The sequence below is a fragment of the Siphateles boraxobius genome, unplaced genomic scaffold (assembly GCF_051911475.1).
Source record: "Siphateles boraxobius isolate OS27281-9 unplaced genomic scaffold, OSU_SipBor_1 15, whole genome shotgun sequence".
Classification (NCBI taxonomy): domain Eukaryota; kingdom Metazoa; phylum Chordata; class Actinopteri; order Cypriniformes; family Leuciscidae; genus Siphateles; species Siphateles boraxobius.
This window is the reverse complement of record NW_027508755.1, coordinates 3,543,593-3,555,009: the sequence shown is the minus strand read 5'-3', so window position 1 is coordinate 3,555,009 and position 11,417 is coordinate 3,543,593.

Here is an 11,417-nt window from a genome sequence, read left to right as displayed (position 1 = left end):
AGCTGGACTTAAGGGCAGGGGGGAGCTGGTTAAGAGACAAGAGAGGACAGACTACGAAATAAAGAATCAAAGCAATACCTTGGGGTGCGGAGAACTCCACGTGAGACTAAACTATGTGTCCCATCTTAAATCTGACAAGAGGCTTGCATGATGCCTTTGTTATTTTATGCTCTTTGTTTGCTGCTTGCTTTTGTATGCAAGTGGGAGTGAGTTGTGTTTATGTATGTAGGCGTAATATACACAAATGCATTTCTACACAAAAGCAGGTGATATGAATGCGCCGCAGCTGGCGATTTGAGAGGCGCTGGCCTCCTTTCATGTCTTAGTGCTGTTCTTTGGTACAATGTTTATGACCTCTCCCACAGTAGCAGGGTGCATGCCCCTTTTTGGATGGCTTTAAGTTTGTGCCCTGTGCCCCCTGGAAATAGAGCCACTTATGCCACAGCAGCGCCTCACAGACCCATCATGGGGCTCATGCCTAGTGCTCCTCACACCCCTCCCACCTGGGGAGATAGATTTAAGAAGCTGCCTTTTAGAAGAGCTGGCATGACAGTTAATTTAGTGACAACCTCATTAAATCTGGAGCCATTTCCATAGAGATCAGTTTATATTTGTAGTTACTCTGTGTTGAATGGTAATTAAAGGCATCAGCAAAGTGCAGATATGGTCTCTTACGGAGGACTTCAAAGAAAGATAAAAATAACAGTAAAACACTCTTTTCAATGTTTAACAACAGATATAATATTTACAATAGCCATAGTAAAACATCTCTGCAAACTACAAAGAGGTAAAGTTAGAAAAAACTTTAAACTACAGCCAACTCACATTGTCTTCTGAGGTGTGCATCCAATTGCATTTACATCAAAATGACTAATCATTTGGCACATTAGCAGTACACAAACCTATACCACTAACAGTGCTTTTACAGATTTATGGTGCAATAAAAGTCCTTTTTAAAAGTGGAAAAGTCTGCTAATGCTGTTAGATAGAAAAAGGGTCTGTGGTTTGCCAGGTAATTTTCCACAATAATTAGCAGATCAAAGTATGACGTTCCTCTACTCTGCAGTCCTCTCAGTGTATGCTAGTATACATTCTGTTTCTCCACATATTGAAGAGTGCACTATCTTGTCCACTAGGCAAGGGCTGGAAATAAAAGTAGTACACAAGTGCAAAGAGTAAACAGTCACGAGATGTTAACAGCTGACCGAATTCCAATCAGGATTTTAACCTGAATGGCCACAATAAAGCCCAGAATATACTTCGGTTTTAACGGGGTATGCGAAGATCCACTTATGCATGACACAAATTTGCCACTAGAATAGTACGCACGAATAGTACGTCTGTGTGCCACCCAATTTTTGTAACCCCACTTGAGCATTGAATTTGTTTTGCAATAGTAATTTGGTGGCTACACTGGATTGGGCCGATGTATTTACAGTTGACAAAGAGGAAACAATTCTGCTTACCTCATCTCATAAAGAATAGTTCTTCCAAAATTCTCAAATTTTTCATTGTCTTAAATAGACTGTATTTTATTTTCAACCATACACAAAAGGAGATGTTAGGCAGAAGGTTACACTAAGTCTGTAAAAATAGGTTCAACGTGTTGTTAATATGAAGAAATATTCTGTATTGACTTTTCACACATTGATTTCTAATTACACATTGCATACTCGCTGTTGTGTGTGTGCACTTGGATGGGTGAAATGCAGAGCACAAATTCTGAGTATGGGACACCATACTTGGCTACATGACAAGTCACATCTTGATGAACCCTAGGTGATTTGAACATGAATGAAAGATTATTAATGAAGAATGATGTAAATTTCTGTGCATTCCTCAAACAAATCAATTGTGTGACCTCAGAAGACATGTTGCATTTTGGGGTGAATTATTCCTAGAGTTGGGGTACTCGAACCATGATCCATGAGACTTCAAACACTGTGTTTATCTATCTCTTCTTCTGTAACCACATTTTAGGTTTTCCCGTCTATGATCATGTCTTTCGCAGTATATGATCGACTTAAGTAGTTTATTCAGCTGTAGTTGGACAGGTCTTGTTTCCCTGTTAAATATCACGGATGCATAGAAGGGCAGGACTCCTTAGATTGCTTTGTTTTAACATTGTTTTAAGGGGCCTTGACTTCCTTTTAATATTATAGCAATATTCCCACAATCAGAAGAGATCAAGGACGATTATATAAATCTACCAAGTCAGCATGTACTCAAATTCTTAGCCTGAGAATTGATGTACATGTTTGTGTGTGTGTGTGTGTGTGTCTTGTATCAACACTACTCCATATGTTTATTCATAAAACTAAAGACTGTAAAAACAAAAACATGCCTTATTGACCATTACCACGGATTGCAACATATCCAGCCCAATAGGCGTTTACAAATCTGCTTCCCTGGTGTTTGTTTTTCCTAAGAAATAGTAATCAAAGATTATGCTGAACTATCTAACGAGTGTTTTTCTTCAGTGTGGTATCAATCACCCTTGAATTTGATGTTATGCCCCCTAAAAGTATACAAATGTATTACTTAAGAAATTAAAAACAATCTCTTAACGTTTTAAGGACATTAGAGCGTGAATACGGTTTAGTTTGTATCTGGGTAATTGTTAGTATTGTAGTGTACTGGACACTCAACAGCCAAATCTGGACTGGCATGAAAGCGCCCAGGTTTGATGGAGAGGCTCAGCCTCCACAGCTCAGTGCTCTGAGTTACTGAGACAGAGTCATAGCTCACTGGACGACTGCGGCACTGGTGTAGGGGGGAAATTTGGCCCTTTCTTTCCGAGCAGTCGGTCATACATACAGGAAATTGTTCTCCCATTGATATCCTCTCAGAAGCTTCTTTCCAAACAAAGGTGAAGAAACACTCATTTCCAGGAGAGCAGGAGGGTTCACAAGATGCATTACACTCATTTCCAAAGGAAACCTTCAAACCACCACCATGACATGGTTGAGTAGGGCAACTACTTTTTTTTCTGTAAGGACTTGTTCAAATATACTCATCTCCTGTGCATGCTAATGTTCAAGCACTTTGATTTGGTACCTAGATCACAGCCACTGTTCCACCTCATATCGTCTTTTAGTTTCTGGTAAAGGACAGGCTGGAGTAACTAATTAAAGGATTAGTTTACTTCAGAATTAAAATTTCCTGATAATTTTCTTACCCCCGTGTCATCCAAGATGTTCATGTCTTCCTTTCTTCAGTCGAAAAGAATCAATGCATTTTCAATGCAATATCAATTTCAATGCAACTTCGAAGGGCTCTTCACGATCCCAGCCGAGGAGTCTAATCTAGCTAAACCATCGGGTATTTTCTAAAAAAAAGATACTTTTTTTAGTACTTCCGCCTACGTTACGCGTGACATTTCACATTACACAATGCGTGAAGTCATGGACGTGCAAGACGGCATTTATGGTTAAAAAGTATATAAATGTTGTTTTTTTTCTTTTGAACATGACCAATTTTTCACTACATAAGACCCTTATTCATCGGCTGGAATCGTGTAGAGCCCTTTGAAGCTGCATTGAAACTGCAATTTGAACCTTCAAACCGTTGGTTCCCGTTAAAGTCCACTATATGGAGAAACATCCTGGAATTAAATCTTTGCGACTGAAGAAAGAAAGACATGAATATCTTGGATGACGTGGGGGTGAGTAAATTATCAGTACATTTTGATTCTGAAGTGAACTAATCCTTTAAAGTAATTCACTCTCATTTCAAAGGTTTTGCCAGCCCGTTCATTTTAGTGAATCGGATGGCCCTGACTTAAGCCCAAAGTTTGGTTTTCAGATGAATGCTGGGGAATGCGTAGAGTGTGCTTGACATATATTTCGTCATCAGCATAGTATTGCGAATACAGCTCGACTTTTCTAACCGTGCGATTTCAAGCTCGCACATGTGCCTTAATTAGCTGGTCCACAAGGTGGCAATACTGGCCTGGACCGTTGTTTCACTGGCACGAAATAAACTGTAGAGACAGAACAACATCATCACATTAGAGGCAATAGATGCCTGGTTTGACAAGAGTTTGTTTTGGAGTTAGAGACACATTTTAGGAGTTCACATCAAAACTGAAGTATTCTTCGGGCTTCAAGCTGATCTACTTTTTAAAATTACGAGTATTTTGTAACGCAAGTCTCAGTTAGCTTCGGGAGAGATAGCCGTTGGGTACCTCAATTTCAGCAGCATTCATGGATACATGCCTGACTAACATCTGGCTGTGCGCTTGACAGCTCCCCGACAACACCACCCTCCCTCCCCCATTATGCCAATTCATGTCCTGCTCTCTGTCCCAGCATGTCGTGAGATGTTTTTCATAGCCAATAGCTAAAGTCTTTTTGTTTTATGTACAAAAAGGTGAACGCACAGGCGGCTCCTTTGAAGGCTTTGCAAATTTATTGCTGTTTTTCCAGCGGGCCGTTTTTTAAATTACAGCTCATTGAGATTGGATCTGCACTGGTGCTGTTTTTGGAGTGGGTTTACTTTTCATGTCTGGGAAAGAGTAGAACAGTCAGATCAAGGAGGACGCTGAGTATGAGGGAGGATGGGGCCTGTATACAGAGGTTATTGCCACATTTAACTATTTCCTTTCACATAGACTTGCCTCATCGGGTTATATAGCCATATAATTACACTATAGCATCATTATACCTGTGCTAATATAATTATGGGTGGGGAATACAATCTAGACTCTTTTATCATGGTATGAGTAATCATATTTTACTGTAATTATTATAATATAAGTTATCACTTGAAATTCAAATGAATAAAATAAAAAAACGTGGTATGACTACTGTTAGATATTCCAGTTAATAAAACACCTAAATGCACTTTATCTCATTAAGATATCTAACTATTTGAAACTTTACTGATGCAGTCTGGCATCATTGAAAAAAACAGATTAGAGTATAGTCACATTATGTAACATGTTGTTAACAACAGAAGACTCAAAACAGTAAAATTTATATTATTAAGGACATATTTGTGACTCTAAATTTTGATTGGAATAGGTTTAACAATGAATTTTACTTAAAAATACAGAAAATGTTATGGTTTCTTGAAGAAAACTATGAATTGCTATATAATTTACAGTGGAAAAAACAGTAAAAGGGTATTCCCAGAAGTCCCTGCGTGATATCAAATATGATTGGACTTTATTTAAATAGTTTTATTTCTTTGATATTTTGTTAATATGTACAAAGTGATGGTATGAGGGTAAGTTAATATGTACAAAGTAAGGGTGTTTTGGGTTATACTTTATGTTATTTAGCTCATGTTTATCGCATTATTTTAGTGTTGTGTGCTATCCTGATGTTTTTTTGTCTTTGCTGTGCACATGCTAACAAATATTGTCAATTTTTGTATGGACAAGATCATCTGTCGTCTGCAGACATGTGTCAGAGTGTTTCCACAGATCAGTGTTACTCAAGAACTGTTGTAACTATTATCTGACTGTTGACTTGAGAGCAAACTGCTATCAGTGTGTACTTATGGTCATCATTTAATATACTGTAGATTGTATAAAGTACTATATAATTAAAGGTGGTTACTGCAATTGACTTGAGAACTATTGCCATCGGATCACCACTATACTTCTGATTTGTTTTATCAGTTATACTTTATACTTCTTAGCAAAAGACATCAGAAGCACATTTTGCCCCCTTTCTGAAACCTTCGGTAGACAGTTTTCAGTGTGTCGAACCTGTTCATATACTGTTATCAGTTCAGTGTAGTCTTGGGCTATTTGGAGGGCTTCAGTTTGTAAATCGGCATCACAGGAGGGACATTGGTTCATTTCGAGTCTGTTTTCACAAGAACTGGTTCAAAAGAACAATTAGTTTGCAAACCGGACATCAGTTGTTACAAGTTGTGAAATATGCAGGCACCAATATGCCATCCAGTAAACATTATCTCAGTATTTTTTTACAGTGAATTTCGGGCAACCACAGTTTTTATTTTGTTAGATTTTTAGCATAAATGTAATAATATAGTACTTTTTACAGTGTACAGTATAATAATTGTGCCCCTTAATAACTGGATTTCCAGTCTGTAAAGCAGTCCCTGCCTACTGATCTGCAAATTCATCTTTGCGGTTGGCACATTATTTCTGTTAAACTACTCTGTGAACCTGTCAGATGTGCCATGTGAGTAACAGTTCTACCCTCCTGCTCCCTCAAACCAACCTGTTTCCAACGGCTCTGCTTTATTTCAGCTCTGATGTCAAGACAGGTTGGTAAATCACCCCTGCCGCTCACTCTTTGTTTTATTAGATTTCCTGCCACAGAGACGTAAAAGAGGTTTGAATAGCGTCTCCTTGGTCTCTTGCCATGAACAAAAAAAAAGAGGCCTTGCTTTTAAGTACCTTAATTTTTTCCTTCTTAACTCAACATTTTGATTCTTTTGAGCTTTTATGTCTTTCTATAATAATAAAAATCTTTATATCCAATACAATTTAATTACACAACAGGTGTATGTACTAACCACATTAAGGCAAAACATTAGTCACTAATATTAATGTAGAGTATTCACATGCCCAGTATTTCACAGCTTTTTGTGAAATAAGTTTATGGTCACCGTTTGATATACAAAGCCATTTGGCGGGAGTGTGTTTTCAGATAAACTTGTCGCAAGGAAAATCTCTGCTTCATATAAAACACCTGAGTGGTCCAGTAAAAACAGCTAAAACCCACCCTTAGTTGGTGTCTCGTGTATATGATCATGGCAGTCTAGACGGAGTAAAAAGTTTGCACTGGCCTCCTTTAGGCAGACCAAGGACAGTTCATGTCAATCTAAATGTATAAAGCACCATACAAGTATATAAAAATGCTATATTCCAAGTCTTTGTGTAATGAACAGATTTTGTTTGATGAGAAGAACCAATGTCATTTGATCCTATCATTTAGTAGTCCATTTCAGAGCTTCAGTAGTGAAAGATGCAGAGTAAATCCGATTAACTCATGTATTTGCTTTACGAGTGAATAAAAAACATTTCTGAATCAGTTGGAGAGTTTACTGAGACTTGGGATCAGTACCAGAATCAACAACTCAAATCGTTGATTCCCATCCCTAGTGAATTAAGGCTTAAATTTTGGTCATAGTGATGCATCAGGGATTGAGATGACTTGAGGGTGTAAATGGTGCCAACTTTCAAATCTGGGTGAACTTTTCCTCCAGAATTCCTCATTTACCATAACTGTGATGCATCACCTGTAAAATAATATGAATGCAGGAAACAATCCAAGACTTTCTCAAACAATGCTGCGGTAACCTTTGCTCTAACGGATGAGGTCTAACTATGGTGTGACGCCATACTGTGTTCACCACAAGCTCCCTGCGGGCTCCTAAAGAGATTTCCGTCATTAGTTGCTCCTTTTCAAATATCACCAGGCTGTCGCCCTTTCATGATCTGGAGCACATGACATTATGATGCACTAGGTCTACTAAGCCTTGGACAAGTACATACAGGGCCTGTGCAGTGGTGTTTTCAGCCTAAAAATAGAGTGCTCTGCTAACCTCCAGTCAAATCACTTCAAATTTGGGTTACCCGTCGCCCCAGTCACTCCTAACCTTCTGACGTCACTCAAGTCAATGCAGCTCTTTATTTTTAGAGGCCTTCACAAAACGAATTGAAAGACGGGCACTTACAGGCTGGTGTTATGTAAGGGGATTACCTTGTTACTGCATGCGCCTCGGGCGTCTATTGGGACTTGCTCAGTGGTTACTAGCAAAGGAAAGGGCAGAGTGCCTCCAGAAATAGCCCAGTCTACAGCCTAATTGTTCATCTCTTGTGCACTTTTTCCCCTCCTCAGCTGCAAGCCAAGGTCGGTGACCCCATCATCCACCTCGCTTGTTCCGGAAGAGTCTTTTCCGCCCCCCATGGCTTCAAGAGCACCAGCCAATAGGTAGAGCACAGCAGAGGTCCGACCTCAGCCCCAGACAAACAGCCAAGCGCCAAAAGCACTTAGCAGTGATCCCAGCAAAGTGCCCTACTGTCAGAAGCTGCCAGGTATGTTCTTATTAGCACAAACACAGAGCCTGAGGCTCCCCATTGAAGCCGAGCCAGTCTTTGGAGGAAGGTCATACAGGCTTGCTTGTTTCGCCAGGTCAGGTCACAAAGGCAAACAGTGAGCTTCTCTCCAGGCATTACCATAGAAGATTTTATGTAGGTCTTTCCAAATTCATGAAATTTTCTCATCTTTGGTCATGCTGTGTTCTACACTCTGAATCAATTCAATGGCTAATTCTACTACCACTGGAAATTTACTAGTTTCACATTCTCTTTTAAGGGTTCACACTTTTAGTCCGGTTCTCTTGGTCTCATTCAAAAGACAACTGAAGACTCATCCCTTCCGTGAGTACTTAGCATAAAAAAACCTTTAAAAAAAAACTTTTCCTTTTGTTTTTTGCTACTCTGAGCAATGCCTGAACTTTTTTTTTTAGCATTTCTTGCGTTGTTCTTGCCTCTTCACGATGACTCGCTTGCTTTAGTCCTCCGTTGTAAGTTGCTTTGGATAAAAGCATCTGCTAAATGACTAAATGTAAGTGTAAATGTGGTCCGGACCAAAACAGAAAATAAAAAAGTTAGGTTGCATCCGAAAGCGCATACTTCCCTACTATACAGTAGGTGAAAAACAGAATGTGATAAAAGTAGTATGTCAGAATTCAAAGAACTCAGAAAAGAGTAGGGAAAAAGTACCCGGATGAGCTACTTCTTCTGGTGAGATTTTAAAGTGTGCTTAAGATGAACACTTTACTATCCCATGAGGCCACGGAAGATGATTTGTCAATGACAGTGAAGCAATGTAACTGACACTGGTTAGGTCACATGATAATGACAACATGTTGGATGTTGTACTTCCAGATTACATTCAAACTATATAGAACATACTTTTTTAGCAGTCGTGAAGTAATTATTCAAAATAAGCACCTACTCAAGAGAGTACGCGATTTCGGACGCAGCCATACTCCCGGTTAGCATTCACACTGTAATTTTTAACATCGAACCTAAAGAACTGTTTTTATGACGTAAATTTTGCAACGGAACTTGTCGATCACTCAAAACTATGCCTATATTATCATATGCTTGTACATATGATGGTATATGATGGCGCTGACAACTCGTGAAGAGCTTATAAAATGTGTAAAGGAGTCAAAACAGGGGCAGGAATTCCTCCATCTCACACACAAACCAAGATCTGCTGCGAGGAGATGCAGTTCTGGTATGCTTGAGATTCTGTCCTTTTTAGGGTCACATCTTGTGACATTGTATCCTGTTTTTGGTTCATTTAGATGTCGTTGGTCCGTGTTGTGTTCACATTTCAGTTGAACTGCACCATAGTTTGTTAGGAAGCATATTTTCACGGGTCATATTTTCACGGGTCTCCATCCACACAAGGGTTCAGATGTCAGTGTTCACACTTATTTAAAACGTACCGCACTAACAGAACTATCGCACCGGGGTTCCTTTTATTCCAACCAAACCTGCCAAGTGTAAACACACCCTAAATTATGTAAAACTAAATCCATGACCTGCCAATAAAGATAGCAATTGTTGAATTGCATTTTACCTTATTTTATTTCATGATTTAGACAAGCTACCTACTAATGTAGAGCTTGGGATAGAAAAGAAACTGCTGATACAAACCCAACTGTTTCAGAATGACATCACCCAGCAACAAAGCACACAGTACAGCTCTTTAAAAAGTTAAAGTCCATTCTTAGACCATATTTAGACATATCATTATGTACTTATACACTGTTTTCTTCAGCATACTTTTTTTTTTCAAAACAAGGGGCATTAGGCAATAACACTGTCTTATGAGAAGTTCTAGTCAAATCGATACCAGCTTATTGAGGTCTGATTTCAGGCCGAGACCCGAGTAGGTTGAGTCAAGACAGAAACCTAAAGGGGGTCTGAACGATTCAGACAGTGTAAATATGCTTTCCCTTTGGAGTGAATTAATCCTGGTTTCACATCAGTGTCACATGAACCTCCACAGCACACACACAGTGCTTCACACTCAGTGTGAAGACTGAGACCAAATGCAAAGGAGTTCATGAAAATATGGTCTTGGACTCTACACAGACTCAAGACTGAGTCCTGGCTCAAAAGCTACAACACTGCCATTAGTGTTGAGAGGAATGTCCTAATCTCAAGTTTAAGCAACTGTTCAAAAATTAAAACTGTCATAATTCAAATATTGTCGGCTCTTGGATGAATTGCTTCTGTTCCTCTTTTGTAAGTCGCTTTGGATAAAAGCATCTGCCAAATAAATGTAAAAACAGTCTACCTACAGTGATGACCAACAGAAATAGTTTAAGCTATTTGTACTTCTGTCATGACAACTCTCTGAGTGTTTGGCTTGGTAATGTGTATTACAATGTTGATATGTCTGGTCTTGGCGGAATAGATCTGCTATGCTGCTGCGGAGCAAGTATGGGACTTGCTAATGAATAGTTCAACAAGAAACTAATGTTCCCAGCCAACCGATTTCACATATCCATTAACGTGTCCCTATTTAACCTCATTGCATCAATATAATACCCCAGCACCACCTGCCTAGATCTGTTTAAGGTTTCCCTCTCTCAGCAACATTAGCTCCAGCAGCGTAGCAGATCTAGTCCGCCAAGACCAAACCTATGTATATTCATTTTCATTAATAACATGTTTTACAAATTATCCAGTGAATGTCATGACTGCATTGTTGTGAGCAAGTAAGACATGCTGCTGCTGTACAATATACCGTACATAAATTACCCATAGCGGTGGAGGGTTTCTGAAAGCGCGCTACAGCAAATGCTGACCGAGTATTTGAAGGATGTTCAGCGAGCTCATTGGCTGCTGATACAACACGAACCAATCAGCTGTGACCTATAGATAATTGAGTGATTGCAAGCAGATTGGGTTGAGGAGCGACCACCCTCCGCCATCTAGAGTTGCATAACATAACTTGTAATATGGAGCAACCAGCTGTGAGCTCGTTGTTGGACTTCATTAACTTGTATACTACTTTATGATGAATAGAAAGCAATTATAAAAAGATGCATCATATAGCCTAATTATTATAATGCTAGTAATGATACAATTGCATTTGTACACAAGACAGCTCCTTTATGGACTAAGTATAAAAAGGCTAGTATGAAGAAGCTTAAGGTTGCTTATAATGACTGTATGAGGATAATGCTCAACAAACCCAGGTGCTCTAGTGCAAGTGACCTATTTTGTAATGCAGGGTTCAGCACCTTTCAGGCATTAATTAGGCATTATTGAGGAGACTCATCTATAAATGCTTTTGTTGCCTGAATGACTCCCAGAACAGCATTGTTATGCTGCTAGTAAATCCTATAGGTTTAGTGCCATACGATAGCAATCATCACTATGGAAAGACTGGTATAAGTGTCTT